General features: G+C 35.1%; 1 long non-coding RNA gene across 1 annotated transcript; it reads right to left on the bottom strand.

Annotated features, from left to right (window-relative positions):
• Positions 1-3335: 3335 nt before the first annotated feature.
• On the bottom strand, positions 3336-11032 carry LOC105094900 (uncharacterized). The gene is made up of 4 exons (XR_837706.3): positions 10963-11032; positions 5468-5624; positions 4093-4149; positions 3336-3482 (listed from the first exon to the last, which is right to left on the bottom strand). It is a non-coding gene; the product is annotated as an uncharacterized LOC105094900 (long non-coding RNA).
• Positions 11033-11878: the final 846 nt, after the last annotated feature.

Genomic DNA, 11878 nt, shown 5'->3' with positions numbered 1-11878 from the left:
ATAATTTGTCTTTCAGACATCATCATGATGAGTTACTTCAGGATTTGTTGGAGAGAACTAGAAATATACAAAGATCTTGGCATTTGACTACAGGGCAATAAATGGTTTGGGTTATTGCTCTTTGAGTGTTGGTTACTGTATTTTATACATGGAGAGAATGGTAGATGTGAATGTTTGGTGGCTATATAGAATAAGATAATTGAGACTGCTGCTCATTTCCCTTTCATAATAGAAACTCTATATATTTTAGCTAAACTTGAACCTGACAGAATTCTGAAGCCTCCATTACAGAGCAGTGTGGTCATGCAACAAATGTTGGGTCAATGTGCTATGCGGGAAGACACATGTTTCAGAAGTCTCTTTAGATCCATGACCTTACAAGAAATAAATATTTCTTCATCTTCTCTGTATCTTTTCTCACTGGGTGGTGCACAAATGTAAAGAAAGGAAGTGTGGTGGGCAGAATGTTAGTGGTGTTATTTCTGCAATTATGTTACATCACGTGGCTAAAAAAAGGCATTATCTGGATGAGCCGACTCTAATCACAGGGGTCCTTTAGAAGCAGAGAGTTTTCTCTGGATGGTAGAAGAGGAAGTTAGAAAGTTTCAAAGCATGAGAGATGTTTGACAAAGAGGAAGTTCTCTGTTGTTTAAGTGGAGAGAACCACAGGAAAAGACCTGAGAGAGACTTGCAGGAGCTAAGAGCAAGTGACCCCTGGCCAACAAACTCAGTCTTTTCATCACAAGCAACTGAATTCTGCCAACAAGAATGAATGAACAGATTTTATCCTAGAGTTTCCAGATAAGAGTCAGGTCCAGCTAATACATTGACTTCAGCCTTGTGAGATCCCGAATAGAGAATCCAGTTTAGTCCCCCCAGGGTTCTGATCTACAGAACTATGAGCTAGTAAGTAGGTGGTACATATTGCTTTAAATTGACATGCTTTTTGTTACATACCAATAGAAAATTACCATGTGTTTTCGTACTGGAAATGGGGTGATCCCATAATCAGTATCTAAAATATGGGAGTGGCTTTGAGATTGGGAAGTGGGATGAAAGAAGTTTGAAAAGAATTTTGACAATAGCATTGAGAACACCTAAAATACTTCAAATAGTTTGTTAGTGGAAACAAAGACATTGAGAATGCTGTCAGTGCGGCTCAGAAAGGAGTGAGGAACACATTTTTGAAACTGGAGAGAGGATCTTGTGATGCAGGGGCGAAATGTCTGACAGAATTTTCTCTTGCAGTTACTTGGAAAGCATAACTAATAAATGGTGAATTTGGATATTCAGCTGAGCATATTTACAAACAAAGTGCTAAAGGCAAGTCTCGGCTTCTTCTTGCTTTTTGTAATAAAATATGAGAGAGAAATTCCACCTCTGGATGACCCCTTCCACCATGCCCATGGGTTCAAGCCAACCTACAATCTTTCTTTCCTGACTGCCTGCCCTAAGTAATTCAGACTTGCTTAACCATCCCTTATAATCATGTAATCCAACTGCTTGTAACAAATGTTTTATACTTAAAATTAGGGAAGTTCTGACTCAATAAATGTTTCCATTTTTCTGTTCAAATTGACCCTAACTGATACACAGCAGTAGCAATAATTTTAACCCAAAAAAGGCCATGTAATAAGGTTAGAAAAAGTATACTGCCAGCTCTATATTACTTATATCTATTACATGTGATAATGAAACAAAAAATTTTAACTATATTTGTATCTCTAGTTTATTGTATGTTCAACTGGGTACGTCTGCCATAATATATTTCATCTCTTCCAGGCTTTTCAATTCATTATAACTTGACTCTTATTATTTTTGGATGGTATATACTTTCTGTATTCATCACACTAAATTGTGTATTTCATATAGTAAATTAATAGATGAATGAATGAATTAATGGATGAATGAGTGTTTGAATTCATGGGTATACCAATGGGTGAGAGTTTCTGTATGAACTAGAGAATTTTGTACCATGTATTCCAAGTGTGCTCAATACATAACTAGCAGCCCCTAAGTTATCCACAGAACTGCTTATAGTTTTTGTTCATTTTACCAAAGGTAAAGAATCATAGAAAACAGGATTTAATGAAATAGTCCAATTCATCCTCATTCTTCCAAGAATTGTACTTACCCAGCGAATATTCTTGTCCACACTATAGATGAGTATGGAGAGAGGAAGTGAAATTAAAATTTGCAGAGAGGTTAGGAACATTAGGATAGTTACAAGTCCCTGTTAAAGAAAATAAAATTTCATGGCATTATCTTCCATCCTGACGGTTGTTTAGAAAGTTTTATTTCAGAGCTCCACATCAGGCCCTCAAAAAGGGACACATCATGTTATACAAAACAGTGGCAAGGTGTTGAGTCAGAACCAAGAAATACATGTGCTGCTATAGAAAACAAGAGCTAGAGATGATACTCAAGATTCCTGGATATATTAATACAAGATGGGAAGTAAAACTTGATGATATTTCATAATTCACAATGATTATCCCACATCTGATTTTTAGGAATAGTATTATAATTATTGGTGGTGGTGATGGGTTATTAATAATATTCTTATTGATGTTATTGTTAATCTATAATAGATACCATAAATGTTGCCAATGCTTGCCAAGCCTACACTTCTAAATACACATGGGAGAAATGGCAAGGGTTCAGATCTCCCCAGGGAAATATTAAAATTTTTCAACTTTCCATTAGAGTCCTAATTAAAACTAGAAGGTCTCCTAAATTTTGAAGACATTTTAGGATAAAAGAAAATAACAGTTGTGAAACTTTTGGTCATTGTCCTCATAAGTAAAATTTTATCTTCTAACACTGCAATGTTATTGGTTTCTTCTACTGGTGAGCTCACCTCTTCCTCTGCACCAAACCATCCATCTCCATTTCTTTCACATGGCCTTATTGCGAAAAAAAGGTCTACTCTCAGATACTGGCAAGTCAGAATAAATAATAATTCTCTGTTAGCTTTGGGGAATACTTATTTTTAAAATCCTAGTAGTAATGAATCCTTAAATACAAAATAATTTTAAAATAATGAAGGATAAAGTAACATTACCCCAATCTTTGACTCATATTTTAATATCTTCAGTCTATTTCTTCACCATTTTTTCTTGAGAAATAAAATTTAGATCACAGAATTTGGGGCTCTCTGCCATTATAGAGGAATATTTTTCCCTTCTTAAATATGACCTCTTTAGGGAGGGATTTAGAAAAAATCTAGAAGCAAGAATTTTTGTCATGTTCCTGAAATATATCAATGATTGTGTCTCATCTTCATCATGCTCAAATAAACATTCAGTCTTCCTGGAATTGAGGAGGATAATACTTACAGTTGCAATTGATTTAATGCCAAAGCACATGGTTTCTTCCTTGCAATCATGGTGGAAAATTTTTATTAAACTGTATGGCAGAATACAGATCCCAACAATTGAGACCACAGTGCTAAGAATGTTAGCACCCAGATTCCCTGTTAGCTGAAAAAAAAAAAAAAAAAAAAGGAAATAACTAGCTTAACAGTTAAGGACCATGGGTTTCTAGAACCTATAAGCCAGGAGGGGAATTCTGACTCCCTAAATTTATCTGTGCAATCTACAGACATCCATTACCCCTATACTGCCAACTCAGTTCAATGGGAAATCACAATTGGAAGAAGGAAAATTGGAGAGAATTGATATTTCATAAACACATACCATGAATAGGATAAAAATCAAACATTTTAGTGTCTCTAGTTTCTGCTCTGTGTTAGCTCTTCCCTCCACTGAAAATAAAAGTCTGCCTTACTCAGACCTAAGCCATGCTGGTCTCTTTATTAACGTTCCCCTGTCCCACCACCAAAGAGACTTTAATAACTACATAAACTTTGACCACACTTCTTATGGTGATAAGATACAGGGATCAGCATTTCTAAAATCCAGGAAGATCCACGCTATCTATGTCTAGTCATAGGATAATTACATAATTCATTGTCCCAAAGGAACAGTTACATGATGAAATGTCCTAAAACATAATGAATTCCCTGAGTGACTCGTGTTTATATGTTCTCATTTTCTCCCTGAATGAGGAATGGGGAAATTGTTAACTTACCAGTGATTTTGTTTGCTTCTTGGCAGACACAATAGCCAGGGATCCAGATATGACACACTGTTTATAAGATAAGAAAGGTATCTACATCTCCTTCCAACTCACCCCTTCCACCCCACTGCCAGATGCATATCTTGCTTCATATCTAGTGCCCCCTTCATGGGCCATCCCTTCAAAACTCTGAGGAAAGCAGATTATTAAAGTGTATGCACTACATGATTAAAGCATCATAGTCATTCTTTTTTTTTTTTTCTTATGAGGAGTAAAATTTCCTTAGCAAAATAGGAGACATAAAAACAATAATGGAAAACTATTCAATATTGAGAAAATAAAGTAGGGTAGATACAGTTTGAAGACACACTTTGGGGTGAAGAAGAGGGAAGATGTGAGCTCAAATTACATGGCATTTATCTCAATGTATTTGGCCAAGAAGGATGATGACACAAGAAGAGTAGCACTTCCCCACCCCCCAGCCTCTCCACCAAGCCCAAAAACTATTACATTTCAAAGACTCTTCTTCCAATTCTTCCAGGATTTTCTCCTAAACCAAGATAGCATTATGCTATATACCAATGCATAGAATTCAAGGGTCTTATTATATTAGACACATATTAAAGGTTGGAAATTAAATCTTAACTAAATATCTTTGAAAGTACTCTAGAACTGACAGCATGCCAAACACACAAGTTGTGATGATTTGATGAATGAGTGAATAACTGAGCTATCATTAACTTGAGATGTACATGAAATACTCACAGACAGTGCCCCCCACAAAGGGAAGCCTGTGTAAAATGAGAAGAAAATACTTCTGTACTTTCCAGAAACAAGAGCAAGATATCTAGCTGACCCATAAAAGATGCATTTTGCAGCAATCATAGATGAGAGACAAAATAAGCAGAATTACCCAGCATCCAAACTAATAAAATAAAAATACATATTTTAAAGACAATAGTGGGCATTTTTCAGGGGAGAGAACCACTTGACCCCAAACATCATGGTTACCCATAGGATTGACCCCCCCCCCCCTGAAAATCATTAAAAGATCTACTGAAAAAAAGACAGTGCCTGGAGAATCTGCTCCATTTTCAGAGGCCCGGGCCATATTGTTTAACCTTGTTCAAGTAAGTATAGTCATTATAAGGCTCATCCAGGAGATTAGGACTTCTATAATCTCTTCTCATTGCACCCTTTCCATCCCCATAAAAACATGGTTCCTTGCTTTTAATCAAAATGTCTTTATTTTACTCCACAGAATGATTGACAGAGGTAATAATCTGACACCACCTTGCCAAGCGTATCATTAGCCAGAATAATCCCCTATCCTCAATATAGCTCCCAGCTTCTTCTCATTCAAACTCTTTATTAGTGGTTTACTTACCCCAAGAGCTTTTAGATTCCTCTTCAGGAATTCCTGCAGAAAGTCTTGTAGATGGTCCAAGGTATCAGGTGTTTCTGTCTTTCCTAATGAGGTTCTTTGGTTTTGGTTTGGAGGAATGTCCACAGTCATCCCATCAGAATCCAAAGTTTTGTTCATTCTGTAATACATGGTCATCTGTTAATAGCATCAGATATGCACTGTTGTATGCCAAACACTGTACTTTTGTTGTAATGGAAGTAGATACCATGATTGTTTTATTTGAGGTCCTTGTCACATATAAAGATAAGTCATTGGCCAAGTGGTGTTCATGTGTTCATGCTGCTAAGCCTGCTATCACTGATGTGATAAGCAACACTGTATGTCAAGAAGAGAGATGATAAGAGGCTGGGAAATATTAAGTCCCAGGTAACTGTAAGGCATTCTAGGTTAAGGAATGTTGTAAACCTCCAGCACAGTTTTTTTTCCCCCTAAATTGCATGTGGCCACAGAATTGTATAAAAACACCAACCACGGGAGTGGTGATACATCTATTTAGCCTACTCCATGGGACATTCATAGAATACAGGCCTACATCAAGAAGCAAGACAAATCCTATATAAACGATCTAAATGTACATAGAAAAAGAAGATGAAGCAAAGCCTAAAGTTAGTAGAAGCAAGGAAATAATAAAGATCAGAGAGAAAACAAATGAAATGGAGATGAAAAAAAATTAGAAAAAAATCAATGAATCTAAGAGTTGGTTCTTTGAAAAGGTAAACAAAATTGGAAAACCTTTAGCCAGACTCATCAAGAAACACAGAGAAAGAGCCCAAATAAATAAAATCAGAGACGAAAGAAATTACAACCAACACTACAGAAATACAAATGATCATAAGAGAACAGTATGACCAATTATATGCCAACAAATAAGACAACCTAGAAAAAAAATGGATGAATTCCTAGAAACATACAATCTTTCAAGGCTGAATGATGAAGAAATAGAAATTTTAAATACACTGATTATAAGTAGTGAAACTGAACACTCAGTTCAAAAACTCCCAAAAAACAGAAGTTAAGGCTTCATGGGTGACTTCTACCAAGCATTTAGAGAAGAGTTAATACCTATCCTTTTCAAATTATACCCAAAAAGTTGAAGAGGAAGGAACACTTCCAAATTCATTTTACAAGGCCAATATTACCCTGATACCAGGCAAGTATGCCCCCTACCCCACAAAAATTACAGACCAATAACTTTGAACACAGATACAAAAATCCTCAACAAAATATTAGCAAACCTAATTCAATCATACATTAAAAGGGTCATACATCATGATCAAGTATCATTTATTCCAGGGATGCAAGGATCATCTAACATCTGTAAATCAATTAATGTGATACATCACATTAATAAAACAGAGTGATAAAACCATATTAACATCTCAATAAATGCAGAAAAAGCATTGACAGAATTCAACATCCATTTATGATAAAGACTCTCAACAAAGTGGGTATAGAAGCAACGTACCTCAACATAGCAAAGGCCATGTACGGCAAACCCACAGCTACTATTACACTTCTAAGATCAGGAACAAGACAAGGATGCTCATTCTCACCACTTTTATTCAACATAGTATTGGAAGTCCTAGACAGAAAAATTAGGTAAGATAAAGTAATAAAAGGAATCAAATTGGAAAGGAAGAAGTAAAACTGTCACTATTTGCAGATGACATGATACTTAATCTAGAAAAGCCAAAGAATCCACAAAAGCTATTAGAACCAACAAATGGACAATAAAGTTGCAGGATACAAAATTAAGGTACAGAAGTATATTGTATTTTTATGCACTAATAACAAACTATCATAAATGGAAATGAATAAAACAATCCCATTTACAATTGCATCAAAAATAATAAAATACCTAAGAATAAATTTAACCAAAGAGGTGAAAATTCTGTACTCTGAAAATGATGACACTGAAGAAAAAATTGAAGATGACACAAGTCAATGGAAAGATATTTCATGCTCATGAGTTGGGCAAGTCAATATCATTAAAATATCCATACTACCCCAAGCAATTTACAGATTCAATGCAGTCCCTATCAAAATAATGCATTTTTCACAGAACTAGAATAAATAATCCTAAAATGTCTATTAAATCACAAACAACGTTTTTATATGCAAAGCAATCTTGAGAAAGAAGAACAAAGCTGGAGGAATCACAAACCCTCATTCTGAACTATACTACAAAGCTACAATAATCAAAATAGTGTGGCACTGGCACAAAACAGACACACAGGTCAATGGAACAGAATAGAGAGCCCAGAAATGAATCCATCCTTACATGGCCAATTAATCTACAACAAAAGAGACAAGAATATACAATAGGGAAAAGACAGCCTCTTCAATGATTGGTGTTGGGAAAACTGAACAGCTACATGGAAAAGAATGAAACTAAACCACTTTCATACAGCATCTATGAAAAAACACTTCAAGATGTATTAAAGACTTAGATTTAACACCTGAAACCATAAAACTCCTAGAAGGAAATATAGACCACTACTCCTTTGACATCAATCTTAGCAAAAGTTTTTTGGATATGTCTCATCAGACAAGGCCAACAAAAGCAAAAAATGAACAAGTGGGCCTGCATCCAACTAAAAAGCTTTTGCACAGCAAAGGAAACCACCAACAGAAAGAAAAGGCAACCCACTGAGTGGGAGAAGATATTTGCAAATAATATATTCAATAAGGGATTGATATACAAAAAAAAATAAAGAATTTATACAACTCAGTATAAAAAAACAAACTGATTAGAAAATGGACAGAGCACCCGAATAGACATTTTTTTCCAAAGAAGACACACAGATGGCCAACAGGCATATGAAAAGGTGCTCAACATCACTAATCCTCTGGGAAATCCAAACCAAAGCAACACCTGTTAAAAAAAAAACAAGAAATGTTAATGAGGATGTAGAGAGAAGTGTGACCTCATGCACTATTAGCGGGAATGGAAACTGGTTCAGACATCACAGAAAACAGCATGAAGTTTCCTCAAAATACTGAAAATAGAACTACCATAAGATCCAACAATTTCACTTCTGGTTATCTATGTTAAGGAAATGAAACAAGTAATTTGAAAAGATACATGCCCCCCCATGTTCATTGCAGCATTATTTACAATAGCCAAGGTATAGAAGCAAACTAAGCGTCCCTCCACAGATGAATGGATAAGGAAGATGTGTCATAAATATTTATATATATAATGAAATATTACTCAGCCATAAAATTGAATGAAATCTTGCTATTTACAGCAACATGGATGGACCTGGAGGGTTTTATGCTAAGTGAAATAAGTCAGACAGAGAAAAACAAATAGTGCATGAGTTCACTTATATGTGGAATCTAAAAACAAAACCAATGAACAAACGAAACAAAACAGAAACTGGCTCATGAAATACAGAGAACAAACTGGTGGTTGCCAGAGGGGAGGCAGTGGGAAGACAGACAAAACAGATGAAGGGGATTAGCTGGAACAAACTTCCAGCTACAGAATAAATGAGTCACAGGGATACAATGTACATCTAGAGAATGTGGTCAATAATATGGTAACAACTTTGAAAACGGGTCATAGCTGGTCTTATTGCAGTGATCATTTCATAACATATAAAAATATAGAATTATTAAGTTGTATACCTGAAACTAATACAATGTATGTGAATTATAACTCAATGTAAAATTAATTAGTTCACTTAAAAATTTTAATTTAAGAGAAGAAGTTAGTTAGGATGTGTTTTGGTACTCATTTTTGAAAATAGTGGTGGAGTTCCATGGTAGAACAAACCTCAGAAAGGCCACTCTTGTAAACTAGAATCTGATCCTTCATATAACCGCTTATTTATAGAATTTCTGGATCCAAATGGAAGCATAATTTTTGGCTCTTGAGGTTCACATCAAATTTCTAAACAACAGCGACAGAAAATTACACTGGCTCTAACAGTGTTTGGGTGTGTAAACTTCTCCGCAGTCCCAATGAAAAATTAAGATTTCCCAGCATGGAACTCGTATGGGACACGTAAGATTAATTAAAACAATGCAACTTTTCTCTTCCCAATAGTTGCTTTCAATTAAAGAGCTGAAACAAGGAATTTGTTTTATGTGATCGTATTTAAAGTGCTTATGAGAGAACTTTTTAATTTTCTTGGTGGATGATTCTTGTCTGTTAATATTTCATAAATACTCATTTCATTAAAAACTCGATTGGTTATTATACCTTATATGTAAAAGGTGACCCTTACATACGAAGATGGTAAATAACTTGCTCAAGTTCACGGACATATTTATAGACACAGGACCAAAGTCCACAGGTCTGTTGAACAAAATCTGCTCTCTTTATGTAAAGCATGGCTCAGCCTAACACCTCCCTTATTTACTCCCTGAAATATGACAAGTTTGAGTGTTTGAGGTAACAATTGCTGTCAGAACAATTTTGTTGGGAGAAAATAAACCGTTGACTCTGAAAAGTATTCCCTGTCACTCCTCACTGCAAATCTCGTTAATTTATTCCCTCATTTATTCATCCATCCTCTCAACAAATGTATTTCAGGCTCAGAATCATTGACCGTAATCTTCTGTGGGCACGTTTTTATTCACTGATGTCTTTAATGATTCTTATTTCAGATACATGTAATTGTATACAAAACAATTCTATCAAGTCTTAATAGTAATTCAGCCTTTGACTGCTCCTTCAAGCTACAATCCAACTGTCTATCAACATTCTGAGTAAGATTTTCACATTTACATAGTCATCGTCTTTCCAAAAAGTCCTGCTCTTCACTTCTGCTGTCTATTTAGAAAACAACACTGCAGTATCTCTTAATTACTCAATTCAAAATATAAAAATTAGCCTTGTTTACCATATTGTCTTCACCTTAAATATTAACGTCAAAATCCTATCACCCTTCATTAGTTAATATAGCTTCAAATCTACCCAATTTCTTTCATCGTATCTCTATCACATTAGCTATGAAATCCTCATGATTCTCACTATTCCTACAAACTCAGCTGGCTCACCATCTCCAGTTTTGATGTTTCAAATTTTCCTTGCAGATTGCAACCAGAAAAGTCTCTATGTCACAACTCTAATAAAATTATTCCCCTGTATCTTAAATTGAGTCTGCTAGAAAATACGGATGGAGAAAAACTTCCTTGTTAATGTTGTCTTTCTACCTATCCACTGATGGGTAAGTTGCGCTTGCATAATAAGAAAGGCAGACAGCAGGAATGAGGACAAAATCAAACTCTTCTAAGTTACAGACACTTTGCATATTATCTAAATTTTTTTTCCTGAAGTATTTGGTATTGAATATCGACAAGTGGAAAGAAAGAAAGGACTGTCTCTGCCTCAAGCCCACGTTCTTTCCAATCTGTCTGGCAGGTTCTACATCTTTGCTTCTCAGAGTATAGACAAAGGTACTTTCTGGTGCCCTGATACAGAGGAACAGAAAAGTTCTGCCTACCTGGGACCGCTGCAGCACACAGACGTGGAAGCCTCGAGTCTTAAGCTTGTCTCCTCCGTATCTATCAAAGACCGTGCCAGCACGTGAGGGAGAAAATCTACACTCTGATCTCTGTGAGCTTCCTAACTTGCTATATTTCCACACCCGCCAGATAAGCAGTTCTGATGTGTTTAGACAAAGTTGGTATAAATTGTGTTTCATCGCTCGACATTAGAAGCATTACAAGCATAATCCTCAGTGCTCACTGGTAGTTTTATTTCAGCATCCTCTTTCTTTCCATGTCTTTTCATTAATCTGACAGAGATCTGACAGAGACTGTATTTGTTCTTCTAACCGAGGAAATAAAATCATTTCCTTTGAAGCAAGTTCTAGTTCACATTTTCAACCAACTTCTTCTTCTTTTCTTTTTTTTTTTGCTTCAGCTCATTTTTTTTTAATTTTTATTTTTTTCTCTTTTCAACCAACTTCTCTTGGTCTTTGCTTTCACATCTTATTAACTATGCTTTCACAAAAATAAAATAAGTATATTTCCAATGAGGAATATTAGAATAATAATCAGTAAAATTGATTGAACTTTGTTCACATTGACCAAGGGAAAAAGAGAGAAAATTAAATGATCAATGTAAGGAGTAAAAGAAAGGACATCACTGCAGAATCCACAGACATTAAAAGGATAAAATAAGTTTATGAAATAAATTTTACATCTTGAAGAATATAGAATAATTACTTGAAAGACATAAATTATAAACTTTCACTCAAGAATAAATAGATGACTTGAATAGTTCAATATCTATTAAAGAAATTGAATGCATAACAAAACCATTCCAACAGCAACAAAACCATCTCCATATTATACTACTGGCTAATTCTACCAAATACTTAAGGAAAAAGAAACAATTCTACATAATTTCTTCTG

This window comes from Camelus dromedarius, chromosome 12 (assembly GCF_036321535.1).
Source record: "Camelus dromedarius isolate mCamDro1 chromosome 12, mCamDro1.pat, whole genome shotgun sequence".
Taxonomy (NCBI): Eukaryota; Metazoa; Chordata; class Mammalia; order Artiodactyla; family Camelidae; genus Camelus; species Camelus dromedarius.
Note: the sequence above shows the minus strand (reverse complement) of the source record. Positions and strands in the feature narration are given on the sequence as shown.